The 26,687-nt window shown below is 38.7% G+C and overlaps 1 protein-coding gene across 1 annotated transcript in view; it reads right to left on the reverse strand.

The window, feature by feature from the left end:
* Positions 1 to 26,687, reverse strand: part of LOC117233351 (epidermal growth factor receptor) — a 170,580-nt gene that overhangs the window by 142,839 nt on the left and 1,054 nt on the right. The window lies entirely within an intron of this gene.

Consider the following 26,687-nt stretch of genomic DNA (forward strand, 5'->3'; position numbering starts at 1 on the left):
TCGATAAGTAGATCGTAGAACATAATTATTTCATAAAATAATTTAACCCTTTCACGTTAAGCGATACCTTAATAATTTACTACTTTCATAAGTGTTTTGCTAAGTTATTAAGTAACCAATTATTATTAAGAACGAATGTAGAAACGAGCTCTCTTACAAGCTAATGAAAATTCGTCTGGAAAGATTAAGCGACCTCACACGTAAGATGTTGTACTTCAATAAAGAAGAGAAAAGAACAAAGCGGACGTATTAGAACATTCTGAAACAGGGTGGGATTTTGTAAGCGCCTTGAAACGTGTAGGTATGAATCGACCAGTGAGAAAATGTTGAAGGACACACTGGACATAGTCAGGGTAATATCTCGTGGAACATCATTACGGAAACGACCAGTTTTATCTCCTCGGGAAGAATCGCATAAAGCGGGTCGTGTGTGTAATCCGTGCCGTGCAGCCTTTATCATCAATGGAAAACAATCGAGAATGAGAGGCTTCTGAGGAAACGGTTTCGTATATGCAACGCTGTAAAATAATCCGTTGCATCTGTGCAATTCACTCACTTGCCAACTTCTGAAAGACTTGATTATTTACATTATCTTAGTAAATGATGATAATGACGAAAACAACGATCGCTTTCTTTCCACTTTTCAATTAAATTCACGAACCTGTTTGACATCGGTGTGAGAAAAAAATCTAATAGTTTCGACCGAGACCCGTATCTCTGGCCAGCGAAACATCTCGCGCAAACTATATGGGCCACTTATGGAATTCTGAACGGTAATTAAGATATTTCCTTAATTAGCGGCCAACACTGGCCGCGGTCAGTTACTTGGAGTAAGGACGGCGATTGAATTAGTACCGCTGCTCGGTTATGCTCCGTAAAGTGCAACGTTAAAAAAATAGGAGATAACGGGGGCCAAGCGGCAAGGAAATAATTAGCTGAAATTCATGCCATTTCTCGTTTAAATTGACGTCATTCTTATATCGAAAATTATCCTTAATAACAGGTGTAAGAAAACAATAAACTTTAGAATTTTATTATTGGTACAGTTATCATAATGTGCTATATCCCCTTGATACGGACAAGAGCGTGAGAAATATCAAACCGACTTGAAATGGAGTTTTAAAATATAGAAATATCGATATATTAGTATTAGTTCCTCGCTAAAATTGTCTCCTTAAATTACGACAGGATTGCTGAAACGAACGATGCTAACATCGAAATTACGTAAAAATCGTCGTGCGCGCTTACGCAATTGTAAGAGTGAAAATGCATCGACACAAAACGATTTCAGTTTCTGATATATCCCCATATTGTCTTCTGAAATGTTTACCAACTTCTCTACACGCGAATGGTACCAACAACAAAGTAATTGAAATTCATAATGCTTATAATCTAATTTAACTGGTCTTACACGGGCATAATTAATTTTTGTATTAATATAGCGTAGCTAATATAACAGCTATATTCGTGAAATAATTATAGCAAGAAGAAAAAATGCCCAATTAAATTTAAATCGCAATAATGAAAGAAAAAAGATACATGCTAGTCATGGCCCATAGTTGGAACCAAAGGAGAGATTCTCAAGTACCAGGTTAGTTAAGTTTATGTCGTTATCGGTTATTATTTCAGATAAAGTTGGTTTAACGAGACTCTGAAATTAATTACAATTCGATGCAATGCCTGTAACGACCACAGGGTTTTATACGGTTGCGGGTGGCATTGAAGATTATCGTTGATTGAACATCGCGCGGCCGATTGAGAAATACTTGAGGATATAATAGCCCTGCCCACGATACCCATAAATCACGGAGATTGTCAATTAATAACCTGTAATGGATGTTGGAATCGGAGAACCATCACTTTATCTAATGATTTCGGAGAAACCGAGTGATTGTTCTTGAAACTGGACCGCACCGGTTCGTTAATGAGGTAACTCGAACGATTAACATCGTGTAACGTGAAATATAACAAGTAACGTTAAAATTTTCCTTCCTTCCTATCACGACATTTTATTTGAACTGCATCCTCAGATCGTTATTTTTATTTTTATACCATAAACAATTAACATTTCAAAAGTCAACGTTGCATTTATAATATTATTTTTGCTTATAACATTATGACGAACTATTTTGTTTAGTCACAGAAAGAATCAGAAATATATTTCGCGTCCCTAATTTGTAAAGTGAGCTTTTTAAAGCATTATTATAATTTATTTTTTGTATTTTGATGAAACGCTTCTCTTATCCTTTTTATATTTCGTTTACACAAAATTTATATACAATTTCATTGCTCGGTTCATAATGAACCTTTAAAATATGTCTTTGTAAACCTTAACTTCTACTATGTAATAGTATAACTATACGTGATGAAATCTTTACAAACGAACCAATTATGTTATTAACCTATTGTTGCTGATAAATCATTGTACACGAGTAACCTTTCATTACATCTGTCTTCGGAAAGTAATCGCAGCTCGAGAATGACGAGTATACAAATCCCTTGATTGTCGTTGTCATTCAAGGAAAATGCTTTCTGGCAAACAAGTTACCTTCGTAATACCGTGTCATTAATTTCATCGCTACAGTTTGGGGTATAATGTCTACCTGTCCTCGTTAAGTATGCGTAAAGAGTGCGTGGGTCGTGTACCGGCTAAAGCGTCTCGCGCATGACAATCAACGTGTAAAGCGAGCTTAATGGATTCGCGTATCTCGTTTAAATCGTCTTCCACGTGAACTTTCGAGCTTCGACGGTCTCACACGCGAAGTCTTAACTGATTAGATTCTTCGACACCCCATTATTATCGACAAGAAAAAGACAAAGACGAAGACGGGCGAGCAAGATAGTAAAACATCCAACGAGCCATTTCCCTCTCACTTTAGGAAATTTCTCTGTATAGGAAGAAATTATACGAACAAACACGAGCCTGATATCGATTTTTATCTTTTAACGACAAAATGTTACACAGGCATAATTAGAAAATTAAAGCGTAAACAGTCAACAAATTTATTAGAAATATAATTCTCTTCAGACAAGTAATCATTTATAAGCATAAATAACAACGTACCTACTGTGGCTCACGAAAGTATGGGCACTTTATTATAGATATAATTGTAAAATTTTTACGATTATACCTATAATATAACATTTTTTGAAATTTATATCTAGACGTATTTATATTTTCAAATTTATCAGGTTATTCCCTTCTTCGATCATTTTATATCAAAATACTTTCTTTGTATTCATCGAGTAACATAGAAATCAAGAAACTAACAAAAATAGGTCGAAATGAAAAGAAAAAAGTGTAAGGAAAAAGTTAAATTTTATATCTCATAAAAAATCCTGACCTTTATGTTTACATCACCACGCTAACGAATGCCAAAGGGAATGAACGCATTCGACAACAATGTTAACGAACTAGACAGCTTTCTCACATGGCTCGACTAGATTTTCCAGGCTAAGCTGGGACACAGGTAAAATTCTTCATCGTGCATTCCTCAACGTACAAGATAATCCGATCGTTCCTGGTGGGTATCAAGTATCAAGTATCAAGATCTTCCTTGTCCATGTTCCTTGTCCTGTATGTTCGTTCGTCTAGCGAACGTGATTTAATTATCAACCGAACGATTAACAAATGAAACCCATATTTCCAACTAAAACGTTTATTTGCGTCCACTTAACTAGCAAGGGTTGATTATGATACTGAGAGCGCCCAACGCTCCGAGAAATTACCATCCGTCACCGTGTGAACAGGGCCTAAGGTGAGCTAGCGGCAGTCGCTTGGTTCCCAACAAGCAAGAAATTCCGTTACAGGGCCGTATCCATCGCGAGTTGTCGCTTCCGTTTCAGGTCGACGTACATATGTATACGAAACCTGTTCCAGCTCCGAAAATGCAGCACGTACTTCCTTCGTATTCAAAAATACTCGCTTTATTTCGTTGCAGTAATTATCCGCACGTCATTTCGTTCGGGGACCTGGAGCGGTTACGCCTTCATGACACTTCGACTCGATTATGGTACCCTTTTTTGTTCCGAGCACGTACGTTCGGTACTTCTGCGAAATATCATTATCTCCTGCGGATTGTTCGCGATAACAATGACACGAATACGTGACCAAAATTAAGGTAACAAGCAAGATAAATAATTTTATCGCTCCGCATAAACGAATATGCTGAAGAGGTGAAACAGAGTTTTTAACAAATCGATTAATTGACAAATTAAGTAATCGAATACTTAATCCTTTGAGGTTCCTGCTTTGATCGCGTAATATCTGGGAAATGTATCGATGATACGAATAGACAAGTGGGAAGTTATTACATGAAAATTGTGTAAACTCCACCGGTCGGTGGTTTCTCCTTCGAGGTTAGTACCGAGGTGGATCGCACTCTTTTCTTTCTCAGAAACCTTCAGGACGTGGGAAGCGAAAGGCAGGGGCTTCGAAGTATGTTGCACATGTGCCAAGAAATGGGTGGCGCCCAACCATGTGGCGAGAAGAGCATTGTAAGAAGTAAAAAACGTGACACTCTGAAGGATAATTGAACATTTCCAATTAGTACAATTCCTTTTCGTTTCTTTTTCCTATCAAATAAACGATATCCATGATATATCCTCGGGAAACTTGAGGACATTAATGAAACTAATTTTAATGACAGATACATTTCTTCTACCATAAGAAATAAAGTTCACATTGTAATAATTATAACAGTACTTTAGTATAATTATAAATCACGTACCATTGACGATCGTGCAATAACATGTTTCCGTGTTAACATTCAATGAATCAAACCCTATGTTTAATAGCGCTACCTCACTCGTGAAGCGTGTTCAGAATTTTTCTTCTTTAACCTCATACCTTTATCACGGTTTTTTCTTTTTCATTCTATTCCACGTTCGACCAACTTCCCACTGCAGGAATAGCAGCCTGTTGCTTCGCTTCACTTTGGCTCGCTTCCCACACGAGATGTACGCGTATGCATGCATACGTCGTTTTTACATATAGACACGGAAGATGATGCAAAGTGTATGGTGTTAAAAAAATTGCTTTGTCTTCGATTGATCTTTATACCCTGAGTACCTGGTAACATATATGTAGGTCTATGTATAGGATATAATTACTTATATACACATTTGAACATATTTCACAATATAGAGAATATATCTCTTTTTAATTAAACCTACAAAGTATTGCAAAAAGATCAGTAACCAATCAGTAATATTATGATAATCGATATTTTCGAAACATTTAAGAGATGGAAGTAAACTTGCGTTTAATGTTTAATAGAGAGAGAGAATTTTGTTTAAATAGGATTAATTGACAATATCTTAAATTTTGAAGAATATGACACTTCATATTTTTCTCTTATGTTCTGCAAATGTTTGTTTGTTCGTAATTTTGAGTTTTATATTACGCCCAGAAAAGGGGAACGATAAATCTCGAGGAATTCCAAGTAATAATGCTATTAAAAATAATACTCTTTAAAAGAGAAAAACTTATGGTATTTACTTGTCTGTAACTGTTCGTCTCGCTCTTAGAGCAGGTATACTAATTAACGTTTCCTTTGAATGAGATAATAATTTCCACGTCGGCTTTCCTTTACTAAACCAGCCATTATATTTTCCGTAAACGGTATAGAATACTTTGCACTCGGTGATTGTCAAGGATTTTCCTGGTAGCTTTATGCGGAAATTGTTTTTTATTCCGCGACAATCGGTTGCTTTACATGCAACACTTATCGAATGCACCTTCATAGGCCAGGAATTTTAATGAATTATATCTTAAAATTACACAGTATGGAAAATGAGATAATTCTCGAGATTCGTGAACGTGAATTCTCGAGGTAAACGTGAACAGAATAACAACTCGTTGAAAATTATTAAGCGATTAGAATAAACAAAAATTTGAGAGTTCAATAGTTTTCCTGCGAAGAAATAAATTCTTCAACATTATCTGTTTGCATAATGGAAAGGGACAGCAAAAAAAAAAGGGGGGGGGGGAAGAAGTATATTGCAATCAGAATGCTGGATAACCCAGTACATAGTAGGATGTAAAAAAGGGACTAGAATTTTACACATGTCGATTTTGTCGTTCCCTGCGAAGCGAAGGCGCGTGACCCGTAACTGATTGGCGTTACGCATGGTTACCCTTGGCATTTCGTCTGTACTCTGTGTGCGTCTGTAATTATAGGAATTTTATCTTTTACCTTCTGCAGTCGAATAGTACTTCCCGAAGAAACTATATTCTTGTCCGCTAACCACAACCCAAATAAAAGAAAAATCTTTCCAACTTAAATACTGACTCTATTTATTTACTTTCTACCGCTTTCTTGAAGATCGTATTGTCACTACATATATCGATTTCATCTCAAAATTTATTATATTTATTTAATTCTATTTATGTGTAGTACATATTGTGCAACACGAATCGTCAATGGTTTGCAATAATTATCTAGAAAAAGATCTCATTAGACAAAACACAATATAGTTTCTAATTACATTCAATGAGATGTAGGAGAAAATGAAAATGTCAGATATTCAACGTTAAGTATATTTTTCTCTAATTGACACTATGACAATCGATGATTGATAGATGAATTTATACATCTAGAGAAATGTTGTGCAACCCATTACACGACAAACTGCATGACTTTAGACTTTACGAACATGACGAAAATTATATTCGTCGGAAATAATCAACTACTGGTAAAAGTACCCTAAAAAATAATCGATCTCCATATCGTTAAATATTCTAATATTCCTTCTATACTCTAATTTGAAATTCTCTCAATTCTCTCTTTACTTTACATTATAAACGAGACACTAAAAAATCAAAAACATATCTGTTAAAACACGAAGTGAGAATTCGACGACGGAGAAACAACAAAGTTCTATCCTGACCTACGGACACATCGTTCCGGCGCTGTTACGAATAAAAGCGATAACTGATTTTAAGAAATGGCATTAAGTAAATGAAAGACCGCACTCCGTCTGGCGTATAATTTTGGAGGGTGGCCAAGATAGAGAAGGGAAGAGGAAGGAACGACGAAGGTCAGGACCGTCCCCAACTGTGTTTCATGGGTTCACAAAGGCGCACACGCTTCCACGAAGTCTCAACGAACGAAATGCCTCTGTCTTCTTCATGGTAGTCTCGCTTGGTAGAGCACAAAACAACCTCGACGTTCGCCAACTTCGCTTAACCATCTCGCTTGGATAACGGAAAACGGTACTCGGATCGAGCGCAGGAATTATTGTCGTGCCGGGGTCTCGCTCGGCGTTTCAAATCCGAAAAGAAAAAAGAATGCTGCGAGGAACTTTTTGCACCGCATATACCCGGGATAATAACGATCGATTGTCCATCGTTGTAACTCCAACGGAGAAACGTATTCACCGTGGCGCGTTTCTTGTCACCGGTTCCTGCTGCCACGAGATACCTGATCTCCAATGAAATTGGCTTTACGTGTAAGATGCTTCCACCATAAGGGTGCTGGAATCACGGATGGAGCGGTAACGAGCTTTCTCATAAAGCGAAACGTTATTTTATGGATTTATATAGGTTTTATGTGGATTTATAGAGATTAGAAGTTCCTATTTCTATTCCTCAATGTTCTACGTTTGAATAATTTGAGAAATTGTTAACCGGAAATATATATCGTTCGTGAACATGTTTATAAATTTTTAAAAAACCGCGATTTAAAAATTTAAAACACTACCGGAAGATTTGAGTACTTCTTCTCTACACAAATATTGTACTTTATATATGTAGAAATATTTTATTCAACTTCAGTTATGTGTTGTATAAATATTACAGACACTCGTAAAGCCGAAATAAACCCTGTATTAGGCTTAAAATGTTTACTAAAAAAATACTCTCTAGATGAAAAAGTCGGGGCTCTGGAAAAATCGTTTGTCCTTTCGACGAATCAAACTTTTCCATACGTTTGTCTGTGAAATAGAACGAAAGAATATTATAAGTTTCATTTTTAGTAGCGTCAGGGAACATTAATGTGAATGAAATACTCATTTACTTAAGAATGTCTCTTTTTGTTTCGAAATTCTAACATGCTCCGTAATGTAAGGGAAATAGTAAGCCATAAAAAAACAACTCCATATGTTACGCTTCATCGATACTAATTATTCTCGCCGGCTGTTCTACGACCGTTTTAGCCGAATTCCATCGTTCACGGTGCGGCGGAACAAAATGAAATAGGCGCGCTTTCATTTGTATTATAGTTCACCTGTTGCTCTAAGACCAAAGGTCTGCGAAGGCTGGCGACCGTTAAAAGAGAAATACGAGCGTCGCAGCATCCTCGACCTTTTTTCGAGGAATCTTTTCCCCTCGAATAAATCGACACGACATACGTGCATACGTATGTACATTCACTATAGCGGATCATTTTGTCAGCCTCGTTCGATTCCAAAGGAAACGAAGATGTTCGTCGCTTTCTTCGGTCCCTTTGCTCTTACAGCACGACCATACAAAGGTAAGCAGACGACTACCTACTTACTTACTCGCGATCGTGATCACGAAGTAAACGATTAATGCGCCACGAACAAAGGAACAAGCAGAGAAAGCCAGATTGTTCGTCGTGCTTACCACAGTTGTTATCTACCGATAGATTACCAGACCGCCCACCCTCGCTTTTCTCCAATCCCGCTGCGAGTTATCAGCCGAGAGTGATTCTGGTATCATGGGTGGTCGTGGAAGGTGCAAGCCTGTATTTTAGTTCGATTATACTTCGTTCGTTCACTGATTTATTGCCTAATTAATCTTAGGCAATAAATTACTCTGTTTACTCTATAGTTGTATAATTTAACTCTACCGAACTACAATATATGAAACAGCTTGTTCATTTAAATCAATCTTCTTGGAAGAAAAATTGATGACTGTTACAGCCACTTCCGATTTAATTACCACACCTTCTTTAAGAATGGATAGACAGCTACGTCTTATCGCGTTACGAAATCTACGTTTAAAGACTGCCGTAAATTGCAGGCGAAAGCTAATAAAAGACGCCCATCGACGCGTTCAAACGATACACATGGACAGATGTGAGGTGCGCAGACTGTGGCAGCAGCTTGAAATCGAAAATCCTGACCTAGACCAACGGGAAAGTCGGAAGAATACTACATAACCTGCGGTAACCGGGACCATCTCTCGAAGTTTGCAAAAGGTGGTGGTTGATGGAGGCGTTGGTTCATCACCTGCTCATCATCGAGCGTGGGATGATGCACCGTCCCAGGTAAAAGGCCTCGAAAAGAAATCGAATGAAAAGGGAGAGGCAACCTTGAGGATAACACGGGTTCCCTCCATTATTAATGAATCGTGTGAATATAAAGATCGTGCGTTCGTGTTGGTGTCTATCTCGTGAAACATCGATCCTGATGTGCGTTTACCCTATGGACAGCAGCAGCATTCGTGGGACTTTCGTGTTTTTTGATAGAGATTTAGGATCGTTTCGTCGCTTGTTCTGGAACTAGCAACGCTGTTACTCCTAGGTTACTAACAAATACGTAAACATCTGCGTGGTTTATTTCAGCAATTACTTATCACGTGGCCCCAATAAGACCAGATCTATTTGGCACGTTCAAGTTTCCAAACATACGCACAGCCGATGCTCAAAACTGATTGGTGAAATTATAGTGATATTATCGTTGTTATATTCGTTATGCTATCGTATTACAGGCAGTGATAACGTTATCTCAGAATTATATTTGTTTCATTTAGTACCGAGAAATTTAAATCATAATATACATGGTCAGACCATTGCCATTTTGCATACATAAAAAAAAATTGCGTTTTTCATTGTATCTTTTTCAAGTTGTGAAAACGTATCGCGGTAAAGGATAAAATTATAACTTAATTAATTATGAAGCTTGATAGTGTGATACTTTTAATAATAAAATACGTGACCAAATTTAGATTCTCAAAATTTGGATATATACCACTATGATTTTCAATTTGTTATATAATACGAATGAAATAACAAATTTGTAAAAAACTAACGAGGAAATAACAAAACATTTTATTCAGAAATAGCAGATGTCCTAATACATAGAATATTTATAACCAGAATTTAAAGCTCCGGAAGTTTTCACTATTTTTTCTACCATTACTATAAACGCAACGTAGCATCTGTTGTTATTACTATCACTGTTAATCACGTTATTACTTCCATATGTTATATCGTTCATGGCAGTGGCCACGTAAGAAGCAAAGAAGTAGCGGTATAACCAGGGAAGTTGTTAATCTTAGCGCATAGTACCTACGAGAGTTCGAACATGGATCGCGTTAAAGCTGATCCCTGTAGCATCCATGAATCACGACACAAGGAAGTAATCGAAGACGCTGGCAAGCTGGCGAGCTGGCTTTTTTCTCAGAGTCTCTGGACCAGACGCGTCATGAGTTTCCTTAAAACATCGAGAAGAAGCGAGTTGGCCAGCTGCCGGTGTCCATGGAACGCCACGCGGTTCGTAGCATGTGAAAAAAGGGAGAAGAGGCGAAATCCTTAGAACAGGACGTGCTCCTCTCGTACGAGAAAGCCTCGCTTCCGGGTTCGCCTCTGTATTAGATATTCATGTTCATTTCCTATGGGGCAGGACAGCTGGTGCTTTTTCTCTCCCACTGCCCCCTCGATGAAACGAGAAGGGAAATAACTTTAAAACGTGCACCGACGTCCGTCTCCGAGCAACAACAACCTGCTCGAACACCCACCCGTAGATTACGATCCATGAATTTAACCGTTTGTCGCTGATTTGTATATCTATGCAGATATAAGCATAAGGAAAGTAGCAAAACAGGTTCCATGGAGTTGGAAGGGTTATGCACGGTGTTAATAGGTAATGAATCGACTCGTGAGAAATTCGAGTTGAAGGAATTTATAGAATAACGTTCGAATGTTCTAAACTGCTCATCTACTAGAAACGCGGAAAACGATATGGAATAAATGGAACTGCTTAATAAAAATATTAGTAGAGTGAATTTGTCGATTTTTGTTAAAGCGCCAGCGACAAAATGGCTCGAAATACGAGATTTTCATTGCGTAAAATAATATGAATGTTCTTTATGGCGTGTGTCAGATAGAAGCAGGCAGAAACGCGTCGTATTTCAATACAAGGTTCATCGTGGCTCCCTAACTAACGTAAAGACGAGCGGTGACAGGTAAATTGATATATCAATGAAGTATCGGTCAATGAATCGTAATTATGAATGAACACGCGTGTTTATTGGAAACGTATTCTTCAGCGTAATGTTTTCTTCTCTGTTGGAGAATATCGTTCGAGAATCGATAAAGTATCGTGTTCTTTCCGAACAATAAAAAGAAGTCCATAGTGTAAATGTAGTGTAAAAATGGTTCTATTAGGTTAAAATAAAATTCTTGACACGATCACGTGAGTTCTAAAAAGGGGCATGTTCCCATGATAAAAAGGGTGCTGTGTAAATCGTGCAGGGAGGCAGGATATCTCGCCAGACCTGTCCTAATATTTACGGAACTGAAGTGCCTTTTCACTTTGCTCCCTCGTCTTTTCCTAAAGAGGACACCGCGAAGAAGCTGGAAACCATTTTGACTGTGTACGCGCCCTTTGTGTCCGTTATGCATCGCTAGACAAGCACTTATCCCATAAGGAGCAGCAATTTGTGGGGAATTTCGGGACGCTGTCCTGAAATGACGCTTGAAATCGTCTTAAACCGTTCGATGGATAAGGATACCCGGAAACAAAGTAAGTACGGTAAAATGCTAGAGCACGCGGTAGTAAACGGCAGGTATACATTTCTCAGGTATTTCTCTCGGCTGCTCGTCTATAATAACTAGCTTTTACTCTAGTAGTGAAAAATGTTAATTAATACGCAGTATTTTTGTAAAAGTGGGAAGTAGATTCACTCTCATATCATAAATTCGCTATTTCCACGTATCATTACCAAAGTGAATTCGTAGAACCATGCATTGCTTAATTTTATTATGAAGTTCGATAATTCAAGGAACTAAAGTGAATTCGTATAGTCGTGCGCTAATTAATTACGTTACGAACTTTGATAGATGAAGAAATTAAAGTGATGTACTCGTTAACGAACACTTCCCTTATTCATAAGTTTCAAGTACTAAAGGGGCAGAATGTGATTAAATCTTGTTCCCACCAACGATACGAAGCCACCACAAAAGGTGCAAAGTATATCGATAGCGTCGTGCCATCCACACTGCTACGAGGTGCAAAGTGGCGCCATTTATTTGCGAACAACAAAGCTGAATGACACCTTAATCTAGCAAATAATGAATCATCGAACGAATTAAGAAATTCTATTATACTGTACACAGGTGATTTAAGTAATTTGAAGGCAAATTAATATAATTTCGAAGGTTGGTGACATACCTCTAAAGTTATAACGCAAGGAAGCATCGAACCTCAGGAATGTAATAATAATGTCGCGATGGTAATACGATGGGATCTCGTTTTTCCTATTTATGTATATTGTATTATGTATATTTATGTATAATGCGGAGCTCTAGGGCTAATGCAACAGGTCTTCGCGTACACGCACATATACACGCATAGTACACGATGTAAATAATTACATATTCGCCAAGTCGATGCTCGGTGTATGACCGACAAACGCGTAGATAATATTGCATTGGCAATAGCTAGGTAAAAGAGCAGCGTGAACGATGCATTCCAACAACGCTCACGTTTATGGCACGCCGTTCTATTAGTATCAAACGACCGTTGCAAATTGCCTCTGTTATTGGGGATTGCGTTAGGACAAGCGATGAATTTCCTGAATAAATTCTGTTAAAAACGTTGTATTACGTGCAACATAAGCTATATCACTCGGAAATTGGACGATAATCGCGGTTAATATTACTAGTGAACTCTTGAGATCTATGTCTGAAATGAAGTCTATAAAAAGAACTCTTAATTTTCTAAATCATTGGTATAAATTGAAACGAGGAATCATGCAAATCGATATTTTCCTTAAATCGAACAAATTTTGTAACGACAGAAAAATATGATTCTAAATGATTCTAAATGTACATATAATAATAGTGACTTAAAAGGCGCAGCGTTATCCTATTGGAATAATTTATTAAAAGGTGTATAATCGCACCAACTTGTATCGTTTCCTTTATTTTAGACGTGTCATAGAAATATTCATGGATTAGAAGTCCTTTCGTTGCACACTATAGGTATAGGTATATCAAAGTGACGAACATCATTAGTCAACATACGTGATAGGCAACGAGTCAAGGGAATACATGAATACCTTATCCAATACGTGCTGCTTTTCCAATCTACCTCTCTTTCTTTCTTTCTTTGTTTCTTTCTGGACACGAACCGTACGTCACTTCGTGGAACTCGTTGAGTTTCATCGGCGACAGGCGTACTGCGTGTGCGGGGATTTTTTGAACGGAGCTTCGATACGCACGCTAGAAAGCATCTTGTCTCAAGAGGAAAGAAAGGGCGGGATGCATCATAAGGGCAGGCAAAAACGATACAAGGCCGGTAGTCTACTTGTAAAGTTTATTATAATCCAGCTTATCAGCGACCATAAGTTTCTCAAACGAGAACGAGATATATTATTTGCACTTCTCAAGTTTCACCCTTAAGAAAAATATGGTCATTCATCGATCTATTTAAAGACCTAACACTTTCGTAATTCATTATAGATACAAGAAACTACCATCTTAAAATATTATAATAAAATATTTATTTTAAGAATTCATGTACTACCTTTTTAAGCATCCAGACGATGTTAGTATAACTCAAATTTTTATATTCGCTACCGCCGGTAATCCAAAGGTGGTGGATTACGTTCAGCACCTTGGCTGAAAAAGATTCTTTACGTGAACCAACAATTCATTTGGCTTGTCGGCATTCACTGGCGGCTGTTCTGACTTGAAGAGGTTCGTGTATGCCTTTTTCTACGGGGCTAAGTTGCCGGTGCAGGACAATCCAACGCTCTATTGTTCGTTCCCGTGTACAAAGCAGCCTCGATACTACGCAGATTGCATTGACCATGGGCCTATCTTTCGTCCGGAGTAGAAATCTCTCGTGTCATCGAGATCGAAGGAAGAGGGAACAAGAATTTCGAGGGTGGAAGAATACCTCGTAACTATAATAGGCATCAAGGAGGCCATCGTTGCATGTCGTACGCCTGTTCTGCCTACCTTTTTCATCTCGGATGACGAGCTTCGAAAAACAACCCCAAAGAATCTAATAATTATTATTCAAGACCTTTTGAATAAAATGTCCTGAGTAAAATTTCATTCGCAGATTTCTTCTAACTAGACATGTGGGTCGAAAAGAAAAAGTTCATCAGCTTGAGTATCGGCAACAGTAAAGATGGATGAGTTGAATAATCCAACGAGTCCTTTGGCCGTAGATCAAACGAAGTTTTGTGTGCGTTATTCTGGTTTTGAGTGGTCGCTGCTGGCGTAGTAGATTCCAAAGAAAAAAGGGTACGATATTATATACTGGCAGAGATGGGTAAAGAAGTGCGAGGAAAGAAAGGTCGGAGAAAAACAGACCGTAAACCGCGCGGGACGACACGGGATGTCAGCGTTGTCTTTCTTTTCCCATAACGGGATTGGTAAGAACTTCTTGGATTGATTTACGCATTCAGCGCCTCTTTCTACTTCATTCCCTGTGTCTAATTAAGAATTACATGGTACCTGGCGAGAATATTCTAACCCCCATATATAGCGTACAATAATTACTTCTATGTTCGTTGGAACTCGTGCTAGTGTTTTACTTATGTAAAACGTATCATTAATATAGAAGCTAAATGCCAGTAACAATCTGATCGACTTTGTCACGGTCTTACACGGTCAATTTTCTGCTGGCGTGTTTCGCATAGGTAATCAAGTTCGGTGTAATTTCACGCATGTTCACATGGCGTATTACTAAGTCGCGCGCGTTAAAAAGAAGGTATGGGCGTCTCTGAGCTCGTACACTCGCGAAAAAATGGTCGGCAAGAAGCACGACATATGCTTCTACACGGTGCGGCTACCAAGTGTGCCAACCATACGCACATGGCCGGCAAACTGACTTTTTTACTTCTTTTACGACACGATGTCCTCTCCTGCGGCGCGAACAGGCGAAACGAGCTTTGCATGCGGCTGTGTTTTCGCTAAGCGGTGTCAGGGGTCAGTAAAAAAAAAAGAAATTGGACCAAAAGAACAACCTTGGATAGCAGTCGAATAAAGGAGGCTACAGAAAGAAAAGATTCTTTCAATCTTTGCCGATACATTCGTATTCCAATTCTGAAATTTTACGAAGGAAGTTTTTATTAAAAATTGGTCTCAGTTCGTTGAAACGGCCGACAACCGCATACAACGACTCGTACAGACGTAATACCCTCATGTATTTACCGTATTGCGGAGTTCACAGTAAAGGTATCCTCTAGAAACTAAACCAAAGAGTATCTTATTCCTCTCGCATAAACGGGTTGAGACAACACGGTGTTCCTTAACCGCGATTGTGTCCGACGAGAAGCAAGCGTACATGCCGCTGCTTCTTCTGGCACTTCCATCTCAGTGGCGTTCCCACACCAAGGCTGCTACCAGAGTGTAACGTTATATCTTCGCCGCGCTATGGTGGTTCTTTCACTATGGCGACCAACTCGTATCTCGCACACGTTGTACTTCAGCAGGCTGCATGGGTGGCCGAAGAGCGACAACAGACCAGATTTCACCGCTCCTTTCAACTGGTCAAGGTGATTTGCAATGTCGAATACGTAAGGGAGAATTTGCTAAGATCAAGAATTACTTCCAGAATCCTTAAACATTCCTTAGAACGACATTCGAATTTACATTCAAGTGTTCGTCTTTCAATTCGTATAAAACACACGTTCTTACAATTTCAGCAGTGATGCCAAGGGAGATCTTCTTTGGAGAAAAAATAGGATTTCTTTAAGGCCGTTCGTCCATCTGGTCTTATCTTTTTGCGATCACCAAGGTTCTAAACATGACTGAAACGTAAGGTGCATGCAAACTAACTATATACCGACATCTTGCCCTCCGCCTTTTTTTTCTGTCCCTTGAAGGCGTCTGAATTCCCGTCTCAAGTTCAGTGCCACCTACAAACAGGCTCGCAGGTTAGTCTCGGTTCTCCTGCCGCTTGCTTCTCCACCTCCACCAGGTACAGCAGAGCCACGGCGATTCGTACCACGACCACGATGCAATAATGCGGTACCTGAGTGTCTTGGCCCCTCGGGTAACTTAACCCCCAATGCCTTTCATCCCTCCTAGACCCCCCTGTCTCGCCTACTGCAGCCACACCATCCGAGATTCTCTGAAGTCCACGTAACAATGGCCAAACAGATTTTCTTTATGCCTATTCTTCATGGATGCGCCATTTTCTTGGTGCACATGCCGTATCATGCAAGGTATGGGGATGTCCTGAAGCTGCAAAAGAGACTCATACGTCTGTGCATTTCGTTGGCCAGCCAAGCTTCGGAAAGGAAGTGGATTTTCGCTATTTTAACCAGCGTTTAAATTATATAGCCCTTTCCTACTTGCGTACTTTCACAAATACTTGAATATTTGTTTTACTAGTTTTAGTTCCTTTGAAATGCTTTTTAGGACATAATTTATTTCAAAATAAAGATTTCTGTTTCTTTATCCCCTAATTTTAATAACTAGATTTTGAAACCTACTAAAGATTTTTAATGATATTAATTCCCTACTGTGAATCTCATTCACAAACAATAGTACGTATAATATATTTTTCGGAGGATCTAGGATTCTTCTCATTTAATTGATAAAACGATTCATATCGCCTAACCGGGGACGATCAATATCAAACGCGACGTGATCCGAAGGTTATATGTACGTGCCGAAGACGCGAAGGAATGGGACCTCGAGTTCACTTGTTCATCCAGTCTGACCGACGACGAACGACGAGTGGTGAACGTTTATCCCAAGTGACGAAGAGAAGGGAACGCGAGTTCGCGATATCGAGTCCCGGTTTGGACCAGAGCCTCGTCCCCGGAGACATATCTGGACTGTTTTCTTCAAGACTGGTTGCCTCATTTGGTATAGAAGACAGCCACCTTGCGAGCGCAGACTCGTCTTGCGGCGAATCGAAGCTGCGGGACGGACGGATGTGGCTCGTTCTTCATCCTTTCGGTACACGAGCGTACGTCGCAATTTTACACAAGTTTGTCGTCCGACAGGAAAACATCACCTTACATGGCCAAGCAATACGATTCTTTTGTTCATCGCGCGTTCACGATTCCGACAAGTCAAGGGTTTACGTGGAAACCACGTATTTCATACCGACCGTTCGATACAGTTATTATAAATAACGGATGATAGATGTCAATTTGGAATGATAGCAACGTATTCGGTTCATAGAAATTCTCCGCAATATTCGATTAATCTCTTACAAATTTATCAGAAACCGAATATCGAAACATTACGTATATTTATAATAATATCCAATCTGGGCGATTGAAAGTGAAGAGAGTATTCAAACTAAACTTTGGTAGAAGTATAATCTACCTTCCTCAAGTCGAAATTGACCTCATCATCACCTACGATTTTATACGTTTTGATATTCAGAAGTAAGAATATGAAACTGTGTGTAAAGAGAAACGCATTAAAATTAATCACCTTTTACAAATATCTTTTATTGTTCAGTAATCTTCATTTCTACTGACTGTCATAGATCACCAGTTAAATAAATGAATAATCGTTATTCAACATATTTTTCTGATGGAATGCCATTCATTTATAAGTAAAGATAATACGAAGATTAATTAAGAACAGAATAAATAGCTAAAAGCAGAAATAAAAACATATCAGCTTAAGTGAAAGTCTACTTTTTCCTTCGAGAAACCTCTCGTTTTCATTAGCACGTAATACACAGTACAATGTGGTATATGACAGAAGTCTTTGAATTGCAAATAACCGAAAGCTGTTCAGAGAAAAGGCAAGAAAGATCTTGTCAGCAGCGTTTTTCCTCCGTGACTGTCAAGAGAAACTCGCGATGTTCGATTTGTGGTATACCGAACGACGAGAGAAAAGCCAGACGGAAAATAAGGAAGATTACGTTCCTCGCTATCGTAACGCTTAGTACCCTTTTCCTACTGGGAATCGGATGTCGCCTTTACTCGCGTGACGAGAAACTAGGAGAACACGTGAGAAAAACGCGAGAGCATAATATTCCCTCGTATATGCGTTACCCTTGTGACTTTACCATAATTAAGGCTCGTTGGATTTCTATTTTATACCAAGATTCAAACGTCGGATATCCACGAAAAACAAAACAAACACAAGCGATAAATAATTCCTCGATAAATGATTCTTCAGTCAGACTTTTTGGTCCTGATTACATCTATCGAAACTAATTCTTCAAGTTAATTGATATATACGCTTCATTTTTACATGTATGCACTCAACGTGTACGAAGATTCTTAAAGATCTTAATTCCAGAAGATGTTGTAAAACTACATTCCGCGGACGACACAGCCGCAAGTTTCATCAAGATCGAAGAACCAACGGCTAACTCGAAATCCTGAGAAAAGGAAGAAAGAGAAAAACAGCACAGAGATGGTCCGGGAGAAGGAAGAACAGGAGAAAGCAGAAAGGAGACGCGAGGAAAAGAAAATGGCAAGAAGCGTCGAAGAAGAGCGAAGAAGATTCGAGTAGCGAAGGAGAGGAAGAGGACGCAGGCCGAGGTCTCGTAGCGTGCAATCTTCGCCCATTGAAGACGCGCTGGGAAACTGCACGGTTATTATGCCTGAATGGAACAGGGGACGGGATGTGCAGGACGGGCAGGAATGTCGAAGGTAGCAGAGGATGGACGCGAAACGTACGCGTTACTCCTGGCAAAGGGGAGGTTCTTGCTTCGCAACCGCGACACGCAACCTGGAACCATTGGGTGGGGTTGTCCACGACCGAGTTCCTCGTTCGAAAACTTTCAGGAACCGTGTTTGAAGAGCGAGTGACGGTTTCTCGTGTCGTGGCATGGTCGTTGTTGATTTTACGACGCACTCTCGGTGCCCTCGCCTCGCCGGTTTTATGAACTTACTCGACAGGTTGCCGTTTGATAACTGGTTGCTCAAGTTGTGGTGATTGAATCTACAACCGACCCGATTAACCACGCTTTAAGCGACAATACTATCGTTGTGTAATATTATTTTACGAAAATCGCAAACATAGTGGTTCGCGAAAGTATTTGGATTTTTATAGAAAACTTTCATTTGTGTTTTGTAGGTATTATATGAAACATCTTGAAATTTTAGTAGATTATTACGATTATATTGGTCTTTGACATCAATTTGAATTGCAGCAACAAAATTTTTCTGTGACTAAATCCAAATTCTAGAATTGACTTTCAGCCCGTCGTATAATGTAAGTAAAATAACAAATTTTGTAACACAATAATTATAAAATGAAAGCAGCGAAAAGTATTCAACTTTTACTGTACATCACGTGTTATTCAGACATATTAAATGCCCTAACATCAATAACTGACAGTGTTCTTTAATGTTGGTGAATTTTGATAATCGTGTGTATTACACGAGTTTAGGAGATCTTTCATACGAGAGTCGCCATTGCGCTGTGGTCCATTTACGATCGTACCTTAGCTTTCCACTGCTCAGTTAGATTAAAGTTGTCTATGATAAAAACTGATACGCTTCTGTTTCCTGTTACTGCGTATTAACTTCGTTCCACATTATAATGGAGCACCTAGCGGTATTTCTGTTTCTTCATTATCTAACCGTAATAAGAGAACTTATTAACGCGTTGGTATCCACTGGCAACTACTTGTTTTTTTCCTTTATGTAACAGTCTATCGAGGCCATTGCCACAATTTTGTTTCGCGCACATCCGTGAAAGACTTTTCTTCCACCACGAGATCCTGTTCTTTTCTCAGTATGCGCGTTTATGTGCAAGTGCGTGCGTATCTGGAGACAGGATGCTGACGAGTGGATCATCGAAGCGGCTGGAACGCCTCCATTCAAAGAGTCAGTATCGTACAAGTCACGTACAAAACATGCTTGATAAGAAGCACCTATAGACGGCCATAAGGCAAGTATTTAAAAAAGGATCCCGAATGTCATGAAAGACACATTCGACAACAAAAGTAGTGTACAATTCGACATAATTGTGATACAACGTCCTGTAACGTTATTTGATACGAACAACTATTTCAACTGATAAACTAAATATTGTCTGTTCAATAACTCTGATGATCTCACTCGCTTTTATCATTTTAAAATAAAATATTCCATGACGAACAACTAACCGAGAATTCTGACGATCGTTCATTCGACGATCGTTGTGATTAGAGATACTATATTGCAAAATTTATGTTTTCCAAAACTTCGCCACCATGCAATCGTTGCACCATCTCGAAATAGTCAGTGGAGAAATTAGACGAGTTCATCGATTTTTCTGACGCTTTCTCTCCAAGACAACGTCTTGCTACAAGCAAGAAACATCATCTCGGCATTGAATTCCGGGCCAATACGGACGCCCCCCTCATCAACCTCAATTAAACTCCACCGTCTCGCACTTATGCTCACTTCGCACCCGAGGCGCACCGAGTGTTGCTGGTGTTAAGTCACTATGTATTATTGGTCGAGCCAGTTCGTCTCAAGAAGGTTGTTCTGCAGTCTTGGAATCATCAAAGGAATCCTTGTTTCCTCGTTTCTGATCGCAGAAAACTGCTACGAATAAGCGAACAATCGCCCTTCGTACGAATTACTTCGCGTTTTTGGTGCCTGCTCGAAGAAAGATCGAAGAGTGCAATTAAAACTTTCGATTTGAATTTGACTTTTTAAACCATTAGTGATGACGAGTACTTTCTTCGCGCGTTTCCAGTACGCGGTCCAGTGAACTTTACATTGCTCACACGGCGTGCAGTAGAAAGTTTCTTGTTTACATATTATACATTATACAGTAATTATAAAATCGCGCTCTATTGTATCGCCGCGAATTTCTCAACATTCTCGTGCGTCCAACGTTGCCTGTAAGCGTCGCGTCGGTCACTCCAATTCCCGATACCAAGAACAAAGGCGACGCGACGTGGTATTTCAACACGTTGATTTATAAATCTTCATCTTTTTGCGATTCGACAGCAACGAAGAAGAAAGATAAGTAAAGATAAATACGAGTCGCGATTGATACCTTTAGCCTTGTCGACTAGCGACATTTAGACTGTCACGATCAGCAACCATTAAGGATCCACTAAGATCTTTCCCTGTTAGTGACCCTCGGAGTGTGACCATGCTCCTTGAGACTTGTATGATTCAAATTTCACGCCGGACATGACGTTGAATATCACCGTTAGGATTATACATCGGTAAGAGCAATGTCGTTGAACTTCAATGCTCGATCATAAAAAGGTAGATCCTCGATTCGACGAGGGCCGTCTCAAAACCTTCCAGTGTGGTGATGAATGCGAGCAGCGTGTAGGTCTTTGAACTTGCTCCTTACGAGCAACAAGACTCGATTTCGAGCATGCACCAACGTTTCTTTTCACGGCGAGCGTGCGTTTCGGAAGAGGCTCTATATCATTTTCTCACGTCCTGAGTGCAGAACAGAAAAGCCAGATACGATCTGACAGCGAGCGAACATCGAAATCCGCAAAATCTTTCACGCAAGATTGAATATCGACCGACGATGTAGAAGCGAGCGAGTAAAAGAGAAAAAAAAGGAAAGAAAAGAAAAGATGTTCCACGTCGATACAAAATTGCATCGACAATGTGTTATGATTACATTTTCCAAGAATCTTCTCAATTTTTTGAAAGTTGATAATTTTTCGTTAATTTCAAGATAATACCCTGGTTCGATAACGAAATCGATAAGATGATCGTACAAAGATTTTCTTCGTTGAAACACGAACTCTAAATTAAATTCCTAGACGCTATTATATTAATTATATTAATCACATACACGGAGATTACCATTAAATATTAAATGCCTATTAGATGACTATACCATTATACGCAAACATATAAAAAAATTCATCATCGGACAGGAGAATTATATTTTCTTTCGGTTTATGCAAAACCGGATGACGCATCCTTTAATAGAACGACGACGAGAACATAAAACAGTTCTTAAGAAAACGTTAGTAAAATTTACTTCGGAAAAATCCTCAACTGGATTCAACTAGAAAATCAGTTATTCTATTTGTAGGAAGTTTCTAAGCGAAAGATACTGGATTTTGCGCCAATTTTCGATATTCATAATGAAAATTATGGACGTAAATGAAGAAATATACGCACGGATGAATTTCTTCGTCGAACACAAGCAAAAAAACCTATCTTGGAAATATTTAATTCAAGAATAAACATGTTTCATACACGGTAGTTTCAAACTTTACGTTCAAAGAACTTTCTTACGGGCAAGTTGCTGCAATCGTTTTTTTTTTTTTTACATCTTCACGTAAACCGGAATGTAACGAGAATTTCTCTCTTGCACACTCTTCAACACGTTACGAATTACGCTCCCGTAACATTGCAGTCAATACCGTCATAACTTGCACGTAGTCAGGTCATTCTGAGATTCCTGCGTAGAATGAAAAGCAACATGAATGGAAGAGAGGTAAGCAGTCACCGTTAAACCCTCGCAGCAGGATGCATCTTTCGCCCGTAAGCTAAATGGACTCCATTTCACTCAGAATTCCTTGACCATGTTGCCAGATTTTCGTTTTCGATCTCTGATCAATTGTGAAATTTATGCGTTTATGAATATGTCAGAATAATTTTTACCTAATAATTAAGAAGCTGATCAGAGAGTAACGAGCGTAAAGAGAAAGATTATACAATCGTTTTGTTGTAGATATTGATTTTGAAAAATTGTATTATTATCAGCAAGTGCTTTGCGTACTACTGGAACCTGTTCATTTATCTTTATTATCTCTATAGTAAGAGTGAATTTTCGTAAATTCAATTTTTACAATATCTGTGAAGACACTTGTCAACATTAGTTTAAACATATTTGGTATTTGATGATAATGTTGTTTCATAAAATCACTCCAAACTATTTAAATATAAAACAATATGATTCTACACGCAAAATCTGACATAAAAGTTATCTACCGTTGAAATAGTTGTCCACAGCCTAGTTTATTACATAGGCAACTAAAATGATACCAAACTATATAGAGTATTCATAGAGAGAGTATGGCACAAAGTCAGAATAATCGTGGAATGTCGATGGGGCACAATTGGCTTTTTGTGCGCGCTTAGATTCGGCGGGTGTATCATTTCATTAACCCATTAAACAATTACGGTTAAGCCCGGTACACTTAGGCTCGTGTCTACAACCAGCTGTGAATGCGTTCCTTGTAATTGAACTACGTTAGTTCGGTCTCTTTCTTGGTTTGCCAGACACGTGGGTCCGAGGTTCTTACCATAGAGATTGACAATCGTGTTCCCACTAATTCTGAACATCCAGTCTGCGACTGTCTAATTAATATACCGTTTTTACTTATCTACTATACTAAACGATCTATGATTTTCTGCATCAATCGTTCAATTCCTTTCTCCTGTTTCCAATCGTCTTTATCGTGAAATATTTCGAAAAAATATCAAGAAGTTAAAATAGAAATGAATATTTTAGACACTGAAATTTTGTTCACATTGCTCCTACTACAAACGAAAGTTGGTAAGGTGGAGTTGTATGTTTGCAGTAATCTTCGTTACGAAATGATTACGACGGTTGTGCATAGCGGAAATGCGGCTTGGATAGCACGAAGTAACATAGAGAAATAAGTATGTATATCGTTAGAACGCGAGACAATGTACTAAGTAAAGCGTGGTCGATGCACGAGGTGAATGCATTGTCGCTCGACCCTGATTGCTTCTGCTGCCGCCACAGTACCAGCAGAGATAGCTCAATTGTTGAACATCCAATGCTGCTAAAGTTCATTCATGGTAAGTCAAGGGCGTTAGGTACTATTTTTAATAAACGAGATATGGATCAAATTAATTAACCTAAACGTGGAGCTTGTTTTAGGAATTAGTTGCTAAAAAATTATCGAAGACAGGTAGTGATCACAAATTGAAAACTTCTTCTGCACCATTGTACACGATATTTAAAGTTATCTGTCATGCAAGATGTGCTAAACTTTTAATTTATAATGTAAGTGACGTAGTATACAAAGTCGAATGATATTATATTCATTTCTTCTCGAAAGAAATCAAAAGAACTAGAATATCTCTTCTCTAAAATTAATCTACCGTACGATTTAGGCTATAGTTACAGTTGATGCGTGCTCTGACGAACGAAAGATCTGATAACCGAAATGTATATTCTCATGAGACTCTAAATATTTGATCGTTCTAACGTATTCATTAGAATAACAATCTCTTGCATACGCATATCAAAATCGTCAAACTTCCATAAGCTCTAATGGGAGTGTTATTAGTCCGAGATAATAGAAGAAACGGAGCAAGATGTAAAACCTTGTCACAAGTAAGACAAGAAGCATCGCGATGGTCAAATCACTTGGAAACATCATCGCGCAAGATGATTCGCGAGGTGATGCGTCATCGGTGGCGATCGTCGTCATCGACATCGGTTCAAGTGGTGTTGACCCGGACTCGTTCCCTTGCATCCATGCGACTCGTTATCAATTCGTGGGAACGCCATGGCTATCCCGTACTAATTTTCCACCCGACGATCTCATTCGCGACAAGGTTTGCTAAAATAATTATCCTCCGAGAAGATACGTGAAAAAATCCCATGTAAACGACTTTAACAAGTGTGAACCATAGGAGTAATACGAAGGAAGAAGGAGAATGTCATCTCGAGTGGTTTGGAACATGAAGTAATGCTGTTACTAAATAATCCTAATGGCAGAGTGAAAGGATATTTGTCACGTTCACGCCAAGTTTCTACCCGAATAATTCTTGATTAAGATAACATTCCTTTGATCGGTCAAACAGCAAGAACGAAACAGTAATCAACGACTGCTATAACAGTTTATTAACAATTGTTCGTTCGATAGTTCAAACGTCATCGATGCTAATGTGTTCGTGAAAAGAAATTAATTTCTGATATATTATCCAAGGCGAATCAAAGGACAGGACGATAAATTTCTGGACGTAAAGATTTACTTTTATTATTTCGACTTTACTCTTTCGCTTGACGGAGAGCATCCTGGACTGTCCCAAGATCAGTTACATATTTCTAATTCGCGTCCCGATCATTTCATAGCTACCGCGAAATCGTAGCGTTCGATTCGAGTCTCGACTTCATGGTTGGCTGACTACCGCTCCTCTATGTCTTTCCTTCGCATACTAAAGAGAGAAAAGAGAGGAGAGACGTTGCGTCAAGAACGCGAGGGAACGCGTTCTTGCCTCTTCCGCAGGTTGCTACAGCTTTTTCACTCGACCGATACTCAGTCGAAGAATTCAATGAAGAATCGGCACATGATGTTTGATTCTACCATTTTCTCGCCATATTTGGTTTGTCGCCTGTGTACCATTTCAACGTGGTTCTTTTACCCGACAATTTTTTACGACATCGTCGATTAATCGATATAATGAGGTATTGTGGAGGACAAAGATCGATCGGAAAATAAATCACAGTATATACAATATATTCTGCTAGTATTAAATCTCTAATACGATTACATGCTTGAATGGAAGGAATGTAAAAGCCTACAACGCGATATCAGAGAGAACTAAAATAGTAATTATATCTACGAGTATGACGAACAAATCTAATCGTGCACCGAGTAAGCGAAATCGTGACGTATTATCGTTTGTGCGTGTCATTTGATTGGAGGACCGATTCTTAATTAAACTCGTATGTAGTCATTGGACGTGTACAAGTGGATTGCAAATTGATCGTTTGAAATGACAAAGAGCGAGTCGCAAGAAAGCACCTGGCAATAGCTCGCGATTCTTAAGGAATGGTATTCACGGTTTAACAAAAGTTCCAAACGAGACACGTTGTACCATTGGCCTCATTCTTGGCCGAGCGCTCTGGGTGAACCGATCTTATTAAGGCTTAATTAGCCATTTAACAAGATATATTTAACTTACGGTGTACACAACGGCTACATGACGAAAAGTGAAAGAATCTGAGGTCGTTAAGCAGCCAATGCATTAATTACAATAGATTTTACCAAGAAACGAAACATTTACTTCGTTCCCTTGTTGGTATTTTAATCATCAAGTAAGAGAGATAAACATACATGTTTTTCGTTGATTCGAAAATGTGGAGCAACGGAAGAAAGAAATTGAAGCACAGAAAGAGAATCACGCCTATATGTTCCTACCAGGGATCTCTTATTTGCTTATCTGTAAGGTAATAGCGTCTGCTTGTTGTTTTGCTGAGATAGGGGATTTTTATTTTGAGTTTGATAACGCGCTTCAGGTGAAATCTACAGGTGACGTATCTAAATCGCGAAGATTTCAAAGTGTACATATTTGTATTATTTTTAATCTGGCGAAATTCACATTAAAAGAATGTTATTTCCAATGTTGCCGCTTCTAATAACTGTATTTGTTGGACAATTTTATTAAAGACCTTGATAAAAAAAAATTACGTTTTATGTTTACAAATGAAACATCGTTGCAAAACTATGAATCACAAAGCAATTATTGCGTGATATTTTATTCATTCAATTGCGTGATATATTTATATATATTTATAAATGTACGTTGCATGAAAAATGATTAAGATGCTCTTTCAGCACATAAGTAATGTAAAGCAAATAAAAATTGTTAA

Source organism: Bombus vosnesenskii, unplaced genomic scaffold (assembly GCF_011952255.1).
Source record: "Bombus vosnesenskii isolate JDL3184/JDL3185 unplaced genomic scaffold, Bvos_JDL3184-5_v1.1 scf7180000013295, whole genome shotgun sequence".
Classification (NCBI taxonomy): domain Eukaryota; kingdom Metazoa; phylum Arthropoda; class Insecta; order Hymenoptera; family Apidae; genus Bombus; species Bombus vosnesenskii.